Raw genomic sequence first — 17613 nt, 5'->3', positions numbered from 1 at the left:
CTGATGGCAGCAGGTAGGACTGCCAGGTAACTGCGGCCCTAAGGCATTCTGGGAGTTGTAGTCTTGGTTTACATCAATCCAAACCATTTGGCTAAAGCGCAGATTACAATGGCTGGCAAGGGAAAAACCGCAGACTGCATCAGTGTTTTCTACTGATACGTATGTCTGGGTTGTATGATAGAAGCACGAATGGTTGTGCCACGCTTGCCTCTACCACGCAACCCAACCACGAATACACCTCAACCACACTTTCCCTTACCACACATGCCTTTATCACAAAATGTTGTGGTATAGGCATGAATGGTAAACGGGTCTGTGTGGCTAAGGTCGCCACTACCCTACCTCCACCCCACCACACCTACCCCACACGCTGTCCATTAACTACTCCAACCCCTTCCACTGCCCTAAAACCTACCCCGACCTACCAACACTAAAAACTACCCATTCCTTTCCCACTGTGCTAAGGCCTAAAACTCTACACTTCCCCAACCACCCTGCCCCTTGCCACCCTTTAAACTACCCCAACTCCTCCACTGCCCTAACACCTACCCCCACGCACCCCGCCCTAGAAACAAACCCAACTACCCATTCCCCTCCCACTGCCCTTAGGCCTAAAACCCTGTACCCTAACTTACACTACCCCGACTCCCCTATCCTTCCACTGCCCTAAAACCTACCCAGACCCCTTCCAGCCCAAAAAACTATCCCAACTGACCATTCCCCTCCCACTGCCCTAAGGCCTGAAACCCCAGGGTTGGATTGGATTGGGAACGCCCAAAAAAAAAACGGCCCACATTTGCATAAACACTCCTCATATCACTGCTTTGGTGTAATCTTATAAAAAAACTTTAGGGGGGGGGGGGGGGGAATAAAAAAATGCACGCGTTAGTTTACACTGGTGAAACAAGTGAGGCCACTTCTACTCAGGCCCTCTGCCCCGCTCAGTATGTGCAGACATTTATGGGACGGCCCAAGAGACAAAGGGGTACCTGTGCTAAACGGAGGTAATGAGCGCCCATCCACCTCTAGAAAGGCCACTCAGACACCCACTGGGCCGCTGACTGTATCAGAAAAACAGAGACAGCACCCAAATAGCCCCCCAGACTGCTCAAAAAAGTAGCCCACAGCAGAACTCGGACACCGGCCCCTCGGCATTGCCCGAATGCCTGCGTTACCAATCCGACGCTGCCTGAAACCCTACACGCGCGGTCCCTTAAACTACCCCAACCCCTTCCACTGCCCTAAGACCTACCGACCCCGCCCTAAAAACTAACCCAACTACCCATTCCCCTCACACGGCCCTAAGGTCTAAAACCCTGTACCCTAACTTACAAAATCTCGCCCGCCCCCGTGCTGTCTCTTAAAATACCCCAAACCCTTCCACTGCCCTAAAACCTACCCCTACTCCCTCCCCACTTACCTCAGTGCGGCATCATCCTCCTTCCGTCATCTAGCAGCTAGACCGCGCACTGCCTTAACCACGCATATGTGTGGTTACGGCATATGCGTGGTTAAGGCAAGCGTGGTAGAGCTTGCGTAGTCAGAACACGCGTGGTTCCCGTAAGTCTGTGAGCGTGTTTAGTAGAAGGCATGATGAGGCAGTGAGTATTTGGGCGAGGAGGCTGTGTGGCTATCTCGCTAGCCCCGGTAGGAGTGAAACATCTATCATACCTTTTCTGTAACTAAAATAAAAGAAGACCTTTGAACCATCTAGTAACATTAGTGGCTGCCGGACCACTTCTGCCCTAAAGGGCTTCCACGTGACTGGGTGGGCCAGTGTCCGAATGATGGATGCTGTTTTAATGTGGAGCCTGACAGGACCAGAGGAATGTGGTTTATCGTTTTTCACTGGGGTACACTAATCATGTTTAACACCATAAACAAAGGCTGTTCGTTGGTTCCCCTTTTGAAAGAGAGAGAGTTTAAATGCTATGTCGAGTGAAAAAAATATGTACAAAAATCCACTGAAATGCAGAGTAGAAACGAAACATTCTCCGTTTTCCCTTTCCTCCAGGCTCTCCATTGCCCTTTATTATGGGTTTTTCATCCCAACGTCAAGACTTCGCCGTAATTCCAACCAGTGCACAGAAACACGTGCTCTACTGCCATGCATTGTAAATAACTGCATTTATATAGCGCTTCATAGCAATGAGGTGATAATTTAAAGACACCTTCTCCTTAAATGCTCCTTTGTTGCCATGGGTGTTGTATACCTGTTCTAAATACACCAGCCTGCTATGAAACACTTATACTATTTTATTAAAGTGATGTTAATTATTATTTTTTATGTGCATTTTTTCTTGCAGGTTTATGGTTGCTACGTTTAGGTGGCAACATCTTTTTTTGTTCTTTTATTTTTGTGGCATGTGTTTGCGGTAAAAAAATTAAAAAAATTAACCTTCAATTCACAGAACCCATAGTGCAGTTGGAGAAAGTGTTATGAGTTATCAGAGGTATCCACAGCAGCGGTCGGTCGTCGAGGGGAAGGGCACCGCCCCTCCACCTTTTTCCTGTGCAGGAAGAGTGTCTGTCACGCTGAGAAAGACAAGCCTGACAGACACCGTTCATGCCTGGGAAAGACATCCAGCTGAGCCAAACCTTTTTGTGGGTGAAGATTTTAAGGCCCCGGTGGGCGTGATCTCCTCAGGCCGGCAATGTCTTCTGTGAGTCTCCCACTTATTGCGAGGGGATGGGTCACCGATAGACTTGGACCTAGGTGCTTCAGTTTCAAGCCCTTAAGTGCCCAGGGCGAGTGCCCATCAGTGAAGCTTGATTAACAAAAAAGGGGTGTCCCTGTGTCCCTCAGAACCTGGGTATTCAATAGTTAAACAAAAAATGGTTCTGTCGGGTAAGACAGATTACTTGAACAATGCTCATAAATGTAGACAAACGAAAGACAGCTCTCTGATACACAGTGTACCTTTTGAGAAATAAATGCTCAAAAAACAAAGTCATAAGGTCAGATCAGAGAGCTGTCTTTCGTTTGTCTACATTTATGAGCATTGTTCAAGTAATCTGTCTTACCCGACAGAACCATTTTTTGTTTAACCATCAGTGAAGCTTGTCACAGAGGGGGGTGGGGTGGGCAAGTTTCTCGGAGCCCATTCCAGTCTGTGATGAGGTAAGGAAGGTCGGCCTCAGATTGGCTGACCTTTGACAAGGTTAGCCAGTGAGAGGAGGTGGTGGGATCTTTCTTCCATCACTTATTTTAGGAAACAACAGAGGCTTCCCCCCTGCCACCCGAGATGCAGCCTGCAATGTTTTTTAATGTGTGTGTGTATGCATGAATGTTTGTGTGTTTGTGCATGCATGCTCTGAATGGGTGTGTGCATGTGTATGTGCTGAGTGAGCATGTGTAAAAAGCAGATTGTGTGTCTGTCTGCCCCACCCCTGCTACACATTACAGGCCATCGTTGGGTATTCAATGGGCAAGTCCTGAATTCCACAGCTGGATTTTCTCCTTAGAGGATGTATACAGCGCTAGTTGTGTGACGTCACTCCAACTGGTCAATGTCTACAAAGCCTGAGGAGCGAGTATCAAATAGAATAATTGTACTGTTATGAAGAAGTAGTTGAGATTGTAGATAAACCCTTGTTTAACCAATTTCGCCACAAGAACGATTTGCCATTTGCCACAAGCCTTTTGTTAGACCAAATAAGACTTTGGACAAATTGCTCAAATAAGGAGGGATGATGGGCTACTAAATAAGGCTTGAAAAGAGAACAGGAGTGTGATATAACTGTGGGGATCTAATATTTAGGGGTATTGGACATATATATGATGTGCGAATGAAAGAACGGAGCAATACAGGTGAACTCCAGCTGGTGCCACAATTTGAATTGAGAGTCTGAAGAGCCAAGAAAACATCATTTGCATTGCTTAATACCAAAGGTTTTGTGATAAAGAAATAAATCAGGGAAATTGACCCCTCTTGAATGTTTGGATAATTTCAGGTGCTGTAAGGATATACGAGATGGTTTCCATTTCCATAAAAATCTAGATAAAAGCTTATCAATAGCTGTGAAATATATTACAGGGATTTTAAAAGGTAGCATTCTTTTTTTTCTTTTTTTTTTCTTTTTTTTTTTTTTAAGCGCAACTGTCACCCCCAAGGGTATCCTGGCGCTGAGACCGAACCATGCATCTATTAAAACAGCTACATTACTCTGGGAAACAGATAGGTTTTGAGGCTCTTTTTAAAGGTAAGCAGATCAGGGCAGCTCCTTAATGCCAGGGGGAGGGTGTTCCACATCGTGGCAGCCGCAAAACTGAAAGCGCGACCACCCATTCTCGTTCTGTTAATTTTAGGGACTTTTACCAAGAACGCCGAGGATGATCTTAAAGGTCTGGCTGCCTGATACCAGAGGAAGAGGGTCTGAAGAGGTATTGGTCCCAGTCCATGCAGGGCCCTATAGACAAGGCAGAGAGCCTTAAACGCAATTCTCTGCTGGACTGGAAGCCAATGTAGATCGGCTAAGGCTACCGATGAAGAGGCGGACCGTGGTCGAGACAAGGCCAATTTAGCGGCCATATTCTGTATCCTTTGGAGCTTTAGGATCAGAGTCTTCGGGGCAGCCAAAAGTAGTGCGTTACAGTAGTCAATCCTACTGAGAATGGAACTACGCACTACCTCAGCTCTGGAGCCCTGTGGAAGAAGTGGCAAGATTTTCCGTAAGGCACGGAGCAGACCCATACATGTTGCTGCCGTTTTATTTACGGAGGCATCAAGCTGCAAGTTGGGTTCGAATAGAACTCCCAGGTTGCGAGCTGACTCTGACGCCTCCACCGATCCCGGAATGGACATAGGCCAGAAATCGGCCGGTAGTGTACGGGGAGTTCGGTCCAAAGAGCAGTGAAGTACCTCCGTTTTCGATCCGTTGAATTGTAACGCATTGGCTCGCAGCCATGCTGCTGTGGCTGCCATACAACGGTGAAAGACATCCCTTGAAATAGTCTCTGAGCCCTCAAGTGAGAAAATCAACTGAGTGTCATCGGCGTAGTTGACAACGGATATGCCGAATGACTTTATCAGTGCTATCAAGGGACGGAGATATATATTAAATAGGATCGGGCTGATTGCCGATCCTTGAGGGACTCCCTGTTTCACCGGCCTAGTGGCTGATCGAAAAGGTGGTAATGCCACGGCTTGTTGTCGGTTGTCTAAGTAGGACGTGAGCCAGTCTAGGGCCAGGCCACACACTCCCGCGCTCTGAAGACGGCCAAGTAAAACTTCATGGTCTACCGTGTCGAACGCGGCCGACATGTCAAGCAGCACCAAAAATGCAGACTTGCCCCTGTCGACTCGCATTCGCAGATCGTCCAACACGGTGACCAAGGCTGTCTCGGTGCCGTGCGCTGGCCTAAAGCCATATTGTACAGCATCCAGACACCGATTTGTTTCTAGGAAGTTGGATAAGGCTCTTGTGACCCATCTTTCAAGGACTTTAATCGCAAATGGTAATAGCGAGATTGGCCTATAGTTGGCCGCACAAAGAGGGTCCAGAGAAGCCTTTTTCAACAAAGGTGTTACAATGGCCAACTTCCAGCAGTCTGGGACTGACGCTGTAGTCAATGATTGACAGCAGATGGAATGCAGCGGAGGGAAGAGCTCATCTTGGAAGGCCTTCCAGATCTTGTGAGGCATGGGATCCAGCGGTGATCCTGACGATACACTGCTTGCCAGGATAACAAATTCCTCTAACGAGGGGACAGGAAAGCTGGACAGCTGAGGCATCCCTTCCATGTTAGGAGCCGAAATGGAGTCCATGTTGTCAAACAGGTCCGGAGGAGAGACTGCGGTTATTACAGATTGTTCGGGATTTTTCAGTCCAGTCAGGATAGTCCTGATTTTCTCCTCAAAAGCAAGAGCCAGCGAGTCACATAGTGCCTGTGAGGCCGGGATAGTAGACGCCATGCAGGGTGGGTCGGACAAGGTCTTAACCAGTCTAAACAGGGTCTGAGATTTATTAGAGGCCTTCGCCAAAGTATCTTCCAAGAACTTGGCTTTTGCGGCTCTTAACTGGGCCTTGTATTCGTGCAAGGCTGCTTTATAAGCTGCCTTATCCTGCTCCCTATATCCTCTTCTCCAAACACGCTCCGCCTGTTTACAGCGGAGTTTGGAGTGTCCTAGTTCTTCGTTGAACCAGGCAGCATCATAAAATAGAAATGAATGATGGGAAGTACCATCATTTTGACTATGTCAAGGCGGCCCCACCATGACAGAAATAGAGGTGAACAGCCCTGCGTTAGTTTTGCAACTTTTGCAAGAAGAACATCTATATTAAAATGAAGTGTGTCTCCAAGGGGGAACAGCCATGACAACACGGGGATTACCCCGCACTGCCATTACAACGCGGGGATTACAATGAAAGTTGTTACAACGACTTTCACTGGGGGGGCGCTGTTGGATAGGGAATAGTTTAATTTTCTATCCAACACCTTCCCTACTGTCAACGTGGGCTGGAGTTGGAATAGAAAATTAAACTATTCCACTATCCAACGCCCTCCAGCAAAAGTCGTTGTAACGACTTTCGTTGTAATCCCCGCGTTGTAATGGCACGCGTGGTAATACCACGCGTTGTCGTGACATACAACCATCTCCAAGGTTCTTACACTACAAGATCCCTAGGCATTTGATCTTATCGGGTTCTAGAAGCCATCCATACCAGCAAAAGGTTTTTTTTAAAAAACAGAACTGATTCAAAGGCATCCCATCAGACTTTTCTATATTAAGTTTATAGCCAGACACCTTCGAATATATATGTAACTCTTCAAAGAATTGTGTAAGAGAGGATTCTAGTTTGGAGATATACAGAATAACGTCATCTGCTTATACTGTACATTTAATATGTACATAATGTAGCTGAAAACCAGAAGAGGCATCACAATGCTTCATCCTATATAAGAAAGGCTCAAGTGCAAGAATGAATTGCAAGGGCGATAAAGAACAATCCTGCCTCGTACCTCTGATAAGAAGGAAGTATAAAGATTGTACTCCATTCACCAGTACAGAGGAACAAGGTGATGAATATAATATAGAAATTAGTTGGAGAAATCAAGGACTAAACCCTTGCCAACGAAGAGAGTGCATAAGAAATTGCCAGCTAACACAATCAAAAGCCTATTCACCATCCAAAGCTATTGCATTGAGGTAGTGTTTAAGTTTAGGTGCTTTACTGTGAACATTTAGAAAGACCCACAATGTTCCAATTTTTTACAATACCTCACTGTTCAACATCAACTACCTCATGCATGAAATCATTAAGTCTGATGGCCAATGCTTTAGCGAAAAGTTTATAATCTGTATTTATCAATGATATGGGGAGAGAATTCTTGCATTGGGAAGGGTTTCTGTCTTTCATCGGAATGAGACAGATCATAGCTTTTGTAAAGGAGTCAGAGGATGTATTCATTGAGAGAAATTGAGTAATTAGTTTAAATTATCTATGGAAGAGTGCTTTAGAAAAATGAAGGTAAAATTCAACCGTGATCCCACCTTGTCCCAGCACTTTACCTATTGAGCGACGTTTGACTGCTGGAAACAATTCTTCCATTCTTAATGGGTTCTAGAGAGTAGCCAGATCAATCTGTGAGGACCTGCACATTGAAGTGTGAGAAAAAAAGGACTTGAGAGAATCCTCGGAAGACATGGATTCGGGGGAAAACAGCGTTTGCAATGCTGCCATCACATTGCAGTGCTATTACAACGACCGCGTTGTTAGTACGTAATGCCTTTATGTCACCCGGGATCTGATCACCCACTACGTCCCCACCAGAAATTTCCGATCTGGCCAGACCTTCTTAGCTACACCTCTCCGAATAAAAAAGACCAGGTCGGGCGGGAGGACGTTCGCATATAATGCGGCCAAGACCTGGAACGCTCTCCCGCTTCATCTCCGATCCAACTCCAACCATTCCCTATTCCGAAAGCAATTGAAAACTTACCTTTTTAACCTTCCCTACTAATTCCCAGGCAGCCACTCCACGAGGTCCTTCCCTTTACATTCTCTTAGCGCTTGGACGCCTCCGGGCAGCAATTCGCGCTCTACAAATGTACTTCCATTTCCATTTCTCCATTTCCATTTCCATGTCGCAGGTCATTAAAACGACTTGCTGTAGGGGGCGGTAAGGTATTGGAAATTAGTTCTAACACCTTCCCTACTTTTGCGCAAACTTGAGTAGGAATAGTAAATAATACTATTCCTAAGTGCAGCGTGCCCTCTACAACAAGTCGATCTAATGACTTGCGATGTAAAGGTATTGCGCAATAACAACGCGGTCATTGTACAAAAGCGTTGTAAAAGCACACGATGTAATAGCATGCGTTGTGATATGCTATATTCATTCAGGGGTATATAACATTTGAGAATAATCAACAAAGCACTGAGCAATGGCAACATCCGAATCGCGAAATAGGTTAGTGCCAGATTGGTTGGTAATTGATATCATGTAGGATTTTTCATTTCTACATCTTAGGTAATTAGCTAATTGGGTACCAGTTTTATTTCTACCTCCATAATAGCTAGCATTGATCTTGAGTAGAGTAGCACATACTTTCTCCGTAGTTGATTTATTGAATTGAATCTTAGCTGCCACCAGCGTGTCTAAATCAGATTTATTATTTTTAGGCATAAAGTAGTTGTCTTCTAATCAATTGATTTTGTTTAGAATGGAAGCACATTTTTTTCCAATTGCTTTTTGTTTGTGAGAAGCGTAGTTAATAATGAATAAAGGCACCCCAAACAAAGCGAAAAGAGTTCCCTCCTAAATCATTAATCTCTAAACATAAACTAAACAAACGCCTCATAAGAAGTGATGAAAACTTTATTGGAAAGTAGTTGGTTATTAAACCTCCAGAGGGCTCTAGATGGGGTATTACGAAGAGTGTCTAAATGGGTATTAACTGGGGCATGGTCTGTGATCAAAATTGAGCCTATCTCCGAACATACAAGGTGTTGGGTAGAGTAGAGGGGCAGAGAAGAAGGATACTTTTTGAAGAGAGGGTTGTGCTATTCTCCATGAATCTGAAAGGGCATTGTGTGTGATAGCATGCTTGAAAGCATTGTGGGCTTTATGTGGAAGAAACTTTTTTGGACGAGTGTCGGTCTACAAAGGGGTCGATAATTTGATTGCATTTGATGATGACTAACGTTTCAAGAAATAAATAAATAATCTTCCAAAAGTAGGATCGGGATTAGGAGGACCATAAACATTGAGAATCGTAAAAAAGATACCATCGATTTTAAGTTGTACCAATCCCTGTCTAACCTCTTCATTATTCTCCTGGGTAACAAATGATATATTTAGACATTTATGACATAGGATAGCCACCCTGTTATTAAGGTGCACAGAGAGGGAGAGGTAAAGTTCACCCACCAATTGTTTTTTACACTTGCAATTGTCCACTTCGGTAAGGTGTGTTTCCTCAAGTATTTGACAATGTAATCTAGATAGGTGAGACAGTACACATTGGCGTTTGATGGAATTTTTGAAACTTCTTACGTTCCAAGTTGTTATTCTGAACAGTATTCGAGAAAAAGTCATCAATAGACATCCAAGAAATACATAAGCTTAATAATAGTGTACAAAGGAAGTTTCAACTGTAAAATCAAAGAGGGAAAAGGAAGACAGAATGAGAGAAGAAACAGATAAAGAAGAAAAGGGGGAAAATTCCCCCCAATATAGGGAAAACATGAAGGCAGCATAGGAAGAAAGAATCTTAGTGGCAATAATATTGTACATTAAAAAATAGAATATCCCGAAGGATGACGAGGGTACGGAACACTTAAAAAGGATGGGACCAGACTCGGCTCCGGCAAACAAGAAAGAGAACACAACGAACATTAAAAGGAAAAACATCACCAATAACCACTAGAAAGGGAGACACAGGCGAGAGGGGACAGTGTAATGTTTAAACAATTGTTAGGAATGTAGAGTACAAGAGGATAAATAGCATACCAACAAATTTACCATGGACTACGGGGAGTGGGATGCAGTGGGTGTGTCACATAACAATAATGGGGCAGGAAGTACTATGACAAGAGATATACACCATATAATACTCTGGGACTGAAAAACAAGGTTAAAGAAACAGGTTATACAGAGTACATAATCCAAGAAAACACAATTACCAAATTAAAAAGAACAATTTGTTAATCAACGAGACAAACAAACTAGGCATAAAATAACAATCACATTTTTGCTGCAGCACCAATCTCCATATCCTCGAGGTCATTGTTGTCATAGCAAGTCCTGCAATTTAGCTGGGCCCTCAAAGCTGTAAGAGTTTTCCTTATAAGTGATTTTGAAAAAACACAGGTGAACAAGACTGTTAGAACTGGGTTTCCTGGTTGGTAAAGGCTTGCGCCAAAGCCTGGCAGAAACCACCACTCTAGTCAGGGCAAGGGAGTTACACACCAAAGATAATCCCTGCTCACCCCCTTGGTAGCTTGGCACGAGCAGACAGGCTTATCCCGGAGGCAATGTGTAAAGCATTTGTGCATGCACACAGCAACAACATCCCACGCACACCACAAAAGGAACTCCACACAAGGTTATATAAAAATAACTTTTGTATTCTCAAAACACATCAGATAGTAATCACACAACATATATTGTGCCAACTGGCACGGGCAATATTCACAAGGGATTATTTACACAGGGCAGGGCCACGTGGGCCACTGTCAGGGTCAACACTTAGCATAAATTGGTACAAGTAAAAATAGATCATAAACCTACAACCAGTAACTACTGGTAGTCACTGTACTCCACCTCAACCTGTAACATAAACTACATTATGTACAGTCACATCAGGCGCGGATTACACCCTGTGCCAATCTCACTAGTCTAAACACATAAGACCCTACCTCCTAAGTATAACGCACATTAGGGGCGTAAATCACAGTGAAGTACAGACACACTAGCACAAACCTCCATAGGTAAAACCATCTCTAGAGGTATCAAACACAGGGTGCGTAAAACATACTAAATGCATTACATTTCCTAGCACCACATTTACTTCAGCACATATTTCACATTAGGGACTTGCGCCCTATCCATATACCAGCCCCCTGGGCAACTGGCCATCCAAGAAGGGGCTCAAATGCCCTGTGTCCAGAATGTCAGGGCGCGCTGCCAATGCAGCGCCAGTCAAGGGTGCGCCATCTGCGCAAACCTAAACGTTGCAGCTGCCCACTACTTGCTGGGCAGCTGAGAACAAGAACAGGGCCTGAACGCTGCAGCTGACACTAAGTGCTGCGCAGCTGTGGAAGGCCTGGCACCTCTTTGCCACTTCTGTTCCTCTCAGGGACTCTCACTGGAACTGCGCCTAAACGGTGCAGCTGCCCACTACTTTCTGGGCAGCTGTGAAAGTTATAAGTATGGCATGGGCCAGCAGTAGCCCTTTAGAACAAAACTGCGCCCAAACGTTGGAGCCACGGGGCTCTGAAGAACAATCCCTGCCCCAGGGCCACTCTGGCCTCTGTAGGAAATAAATGCCCCCTGGAGCACACCACTGGCCCCTAGAACAACTCTGCGCCATGGCAGACAAGAACTGGCGTGTGAACTGGGGTGACACAGACCCCTGAGGACCCCACTGGGCCCATTAACTAAACTTGCTCCAAACATGGGAGCCCTCTAGGCTCTGGAAAATAATGGGGGCGGGGGAGCCACCTAGGCTCCTGAAACAAACATGCCCCCTGGCGTTGGAGCACACTGGCTCTGGAATATCGACATGTCGCCTAGTGGCAGCTGACCCCTGCCAACATGAGGCAGCTGAGAAAATGCCCTTCAGGGGCAGAATGGACCCACGAGGCCTTTTAAACAACATTTTTTTTTTTTTTTGAATTTTTTTTTTTTGAATTTTTTTTTTTAGTGTATCTCATATAGCGCACGGCTACCCCAACGGGGTGTCCCGGCGCTTGCATTGGGAACCCGTCCTGGCTTTTCCCTGTGAGATAACCCTTACTGGGCATCCCCAAGGTGAAATCCAGGCATCCCGCCGCGGGGGGCCGTAGTGGAGATTAAGCAAGCTATTGCCCAGAGTTGCAGAGTGTGAACCCGTGATTCGAGTAGGCACCGAAGTGAGAATTATCGAGTCCGTGGACACTTGGGCTCAGACCCTGCCGCGTCGGGAATTGAACCCTGGTCTCGGGTCTGACCTCAGCTTCCGGGTATGCCTCCTCTAACCATTGAGCCACACTTCTCCACATTGCCCCCTCGTTGGAGCCACGGAGGCTCTCGAAATAATCCAAACGTTGGGGCGGCCCACTGCCATCTGGGGCCGTCCTAAATGCCCCCCTAGCACAAGCAAGCACCCATGGGGTGTTTCGGGGTCCTCTTTCCCACAAAGAAGGAAGCCCTCTCTCCGGCACTACAACATATGCCCGGAGCTTCCCCCCCAGCCCGTCAACACTCACTGGGCTGTTGTGTGGGCGGGGGCTCCTCTGGTCTCCTCCTCGCTGGGGGACTCCGGCGGCAACACTCCTTATGCGCAGGGGGACAGGCACCGGCAATGTGCCTCGGGTCCCCTCCGCTGCGGTCACCATACCTGCGGGGCTCTCTACGGCTTACGGGAGCCCCGCACCGCCACCTCCTCACTTCCGGGCAGAACAGGGCATCGGACAGCTTCCCCGAGTACGGGGAAGCAGAAGTGACACACTCCAGGCCCCGCCCCCAGTCAGGCGGCGCAGGCCTGGCTTCCGGTTTTGCCACGGCGGTATCTCTTTTCGGGGAAAAAATAAGGGGTAGGCTCCCTCGAGGTCAAAAGTAAATGTAGGAGCGGGGTGGGCACCCGCGCTGGACGCTAATAAGCGGGGTGGGCACCCGCATAAAAATATCACTTAACACCTTCAATGCTATAGCAATTCCCCCACGGTGCTGGGTGTCCCTTGAATCCCATTGTTCATGACGAGCTCAGCTCGTCATGAGCACAGGAGCACTGTACTGCATGACGAGCTGAGCTCGTCATGAGCATGGAAGGGGTTAAAGATGCAAATAAGCAGGTTGGGCACCCGCGCTGCAATAATAAATGAAGCAATGAGGAGTAGGCTCTCTCAATACCAGGGCAATTTAAAAGAAAGCGCTTACGAGGCGCTGGGAGCACAGCAACCACAAAGCCCCCAAAGAAGGACCCCCTAGAGCCAAGGGTCCCAGCAACAAGCAGGGAAACACATGAAAAGGTTTCCAGGGCCAAGAGAAAGTCTCCCAGCCATCCTAAGGCCAGGCAGAATGGGCCCCAGAAAGATGTTCTCCAGCATCCGGGGTATCCAGGGGCTGGGCAGGGCCCAGGGAGGCAAGCCTTCCCCTGGGCCCCAGCAGCAGCACGCCCCTGATAGATTCTAGTCAAAGGACAAGAACATTTTACATGAGGTCACAGCCTCTTTTTAAACACCCAAATCCTTTGTTTCCAAAGGTGCAAGCAAGGGATGTATGACGTTACAACGCATACTTTTACAATGCATACCTTTACAACGCATTTTTTACAACGCAACATCCATTACAACTCATTCCATTACAACGCATGCCATTACAACGAATTTTTAAAAACTACCTTTACAACGCATTCCATTACATCGCATACTACCTTTACAATGCATACCATTACAACGCATAACATTACATTGCATGTAAGGTAAGTATTGGATAGTGTAGGGGTAAAAATTACTATTCTAACTCCAGGGGGGTGCAACAGTAGGGTAAGTGTTGGATAGGGGAGGGGTAAAAATTACTATTCTAACTCCAGGGGGTGCAACAGTAGGGTAAGTATTGGATAGGGTAGGGGTAAAAATTACTATTCTAACTCCAGGGGGTGCAACAGTAGGGTAAGTGTTGGATAGTGTAGGGGTAATAATTACTATTCTAACTCCAGGGGGTGCAACAGTAGGGTAAGTGTTGGATAATGTAGGGGTAAAAATTACTATTCTAACTCCAGGGGGTGCAACAGTAGGGTAAGTGTTGGATAGTGTAGGGGTAAAAATTACTATTCTAACTCCAGGGGGTGCAATAGTAGGGTAAGTGTTGGATAGTGTAAGGATACTATGTGTAATGCTATGCGTTGTAATGGTATGCGTTGTAATGACATGCGTTGTAGTGGTATGCGTTGTAGTGTCATGCGTTGTAATGGTTGCGTTGTAATGGCATGCGTTGTAATGGATGTTGTGTTGTAAAAGTTTTGTTGTAATGGTAGTGCGTTGTAAAAGTTGCGTTGTAAAGGTTGTTTCCCGCAGGCAAGGGGCGAACCAGATGCAACTGGTTCTGGTGCACTTTGTTTTGCTCAGCCCCTCTGCCTATTCACAGGATGGGTCTGGGACATCAGACACACCACAGGGGGTGGAGCCAGCATTGTGGAGGGAAGGCCCAGCCCTATTCAGGTCCCAGGCGCACTCCTCCCTCCCATCAACATGCAGATCTCTCCATTCACCACCCGGCAGACCCATCCTGACTCCTGGAGCCAGGCACACCAGCCAGCTCCAGCCAATCACAAGCCAGACAGTCAATTCACATTCACTGCACAGACATGTCAACTTCTAGAAGTGGCACTTCCACACTAGACACAATAAATCTGCGCACATCATTGTGCAACATTTAATCTCACGTGTTCGTACATACCAAACTCAACCCTGCACTCCCCACACATCAGGAACTGCCATGGTCACACAAATTCCCCATGCATTCCTATGGGAGGGCAGGCCACTCTCACCACACATACACTGTTGTCAAAGTCTAATGATGAAAATTAAACCTGAGATCCCAAAACTGAGTGTAGGTGCTAATCACCAAAGCAAGTTAAACACAGGGTAACAGTTCTCTGTGAACTAGGCTTAGCTTTCATCAATGAAACAGGTAGAGTGGCACCTGGGACCAGGGGAGTGATGGGCCCATTGCTCCATTTCAAAGGTCCAGCGGTAGCCGAGCGAACGGAAGCAATTCAAGGGAATGTTGCTATGCAAAACTGACACCATGTAGGTTGGCATACCAGGGAGGAAATGGGACCTACTGCTGCCAACAGTGCTCAAAATGTTGGAAGCTAGGGCAAAATCAGATGTGCTTGAGGTGCATCTAGGAGGTAAAGGTTTGACAACACCGGGAAGACCTGTGTAATTTTCACCCGAACGCAGACGGCATTGACGGCCCGTTCCCTCCTTTCTGCCGAACTGCACCTATTACGGTTTATTGCTGCCCGGCTAATCATCCGGCGGACTACCACGTTATTTACTACTTGTTTCGGGCATTCCATACTAGCCCCGCAGTATGGGCTGTAATAAAAGTTATTTATGAACTTTTTCATTAGCCTCTTAAGTGCTGCGTCGGGGCGTTGGCCGACGGCAGCACTACCTCCCCAGTGCTGTGCACGTCCATTGGACGTCCATTCAGCACTAGTTCCAATGGACAGCGCAGCACTGGGGAGGGATATTTGCGCCGCATCTAAGGTGTTAAGAAGGCATGTATTGTTTGTCCTGAAGATGAACTCTGAAAAATTATAGGGTTTGAAACGTCGTCGACCTTGTCACACTATATGATAATGAATTATGCTAATGTTTACAAGCAATAGTGTGCTATTTGTATTGTCTGATTGTGAATTGTGACACACAGACTACCTGAATTGCCTGTAAATTCCTGGTTGTCTTTCTCCTGAGTGTGTTAGTTGGGCATCGGCTGGTGTCCTGCTTGTATCACACCATATTATCTTTGTACTTCTTTTATCAGAAATTAAATACTGTCCGGCTGGACAATGAATATAGTTGCTATTTAGTCTATATTTACTTTGCAAAATATCCTACTGACTAGGGACCACTGTCCTGTGTAAAAACGTAATTCCCTAAGGTCCCTAGCGTATTGTTTCCTTGGGTTCCCTTGTGTATTGAAATGAACACCGGGAAGACAGCACCTGTTAGACAGATTGAAAGGGGACCTGACTGCAGTTTACAGGATTTTGGGATCCACAGATATCTTATGGTCAGAAATAATACCTATGTTCCAATGGAGGTGGGCTGAGAGACACAGCATGGTTGAGAAATCTAGGAGGAAGCTCAACATTTTGATGGGCAAGTTCTGCAGAACCATAGCCTGGGATTTAATTAGGCATTGGCTCATTGACCTCATGGTTCTGGGCTACTGCGCAGCGGCAGCTCCTCCACCATGGTGCAGGTGCGTTGCCCCATTGCTTTTAAGCAATGCCAAGTAGAAACATAAAATAATAACTTAGAGTTATTATCATATTTTACTTCCGGTCCTGTTGCTTTGCGGGTGGGCGGGCGGGGCTGCTCTACTTTCGGAGCAGGGGAGAAGTGGTTTGCCCACTCCTATGTGCACATGACTGTTTCACCAGCCATCCTGGGCTGTCCAAACCATCCATACGTACTTTCCCCGTTGTCCATGCAGGCTGCATTACAGCCTGAATGGAGAACATGCCTACCCCTCCACTCCCTGGCTGAGCACTGTGTCATGGCGCTCAGACCAATCACAACACTGTATTGCAGCATTGATTGGCTTAGGGGAGGGAGCCTGGCTGCCTGCTTCCTGTTCCTGGAGTTGTAGGAAGGAGAGCAGGAGCAGAGACGCGTGATCCGGCGTCAAGGTAAGTGTATTTTTTTAATTTCCTCCACGCCCGCCACCCCAAAGGGACTCCCTCCACTGCGTAGCCACCCGCCCTGCCACCTGCGAGCCATGCTGGCCGCCACTGCTACTGCACGGAGGACAAAGTTCATCTTTATGGGGGAAGGCATGTACATGTACTTGCTGAACATTTCAGGTGGACTGGCAGAGTAGTGAGAGAAATGAGCAGGGGAACGCGGTCCAAATGTATGGAATCTCTGGCAGCGTGGAAGAAGCAGCGGTATTAATAGCTATCAAGAGCACCCAATGGCAGTTGGAGTCCAAAAGGAAAGGAAAATTGCCATACCCTAGACTACTAGGGATACCTAGCAGCAGGGGCACTAGTCATGGTGGTGGTGGGGCAACAGAGGAACTAAAGGGGATAGTCACAAATGCAGACATGGCACTTCAAGCCTGCACATGGCTTTGATGACCTATTATGTCAGACATCATCAACAAGGAAAGCCGGGAGGCTGCTGTGCTAACCAAAGGGAGCTTCACATCCACTGTACAGTCAAATGTCAGGGACAATTTGAGTTCCGCCTCTCTGGTAAACAATAATTTACAACAACTATTATTGACTTATGGCTTTGTAGTGATGATTTATATTTCTTAGTGATTTAGGTTTTATGTCATGATCTATGACTTTATCATCAATTTATGGCTATGGGTTAACTAATAAACTGCGGCCTGTTATCTGCAACCAAGAGACTTAATGAGAGTGGTTGATTGGTGGGCTGTTGGCCAGGTAGCACATTTGGGTGGGTTAAGTGCCAGTCCCCGAAACTGAAGGTAGGTGCTCCTCACAAACCCAGGTTAAAGACAGGTTAACAGATCTTCATGAATCAAGGGCTAACTATCATTAATGCAGATAGAGTGGCACCAGGGAACAGGGGTGTAATAGGCCAATTGCTCCCCAATAATAGATGCTTTTTTCTACCAAGCAAAGGGACAGGAGCATTTTCATGTTTGCATAAGAGCCGACGGCACCCTTGCTATGTCACTATAGCCTTATAACC

General features: G+C 46.5%; 1 protein-coding gene across 7 annotated transcripts in view; it reads left to right on the top strand.

Annotated features, from left to right (window-relative positions):
• The window catches only part of LTBP4 (latent transforming growth factor beta binding protein 4), a 1439220-nt gene that overhangs the window by 721288 nt on the left and 700319 nt on the right, over nucleotides 1–17613 (top strand). The window lies entirely within an intron of this gene.

This window comes from Lissotriton vulgaris, chromosome 9 (genome assembly GCF_964263255.1).
Source record: "Lissotriton vulgaris chromosome 9, aLisVul1.2, whole genome shotgun sequence".
Taxonomy (NCBI): domain Eukaryota; kingdom Metazoa; phylum Chordata; class Amphibia; order Caudata; family Salamandridae; genus Lissotriton; species Lissotriton vulgaris.
This window is presented reverse-complemented; position numbering and strand designations above follow the sequence as displayed.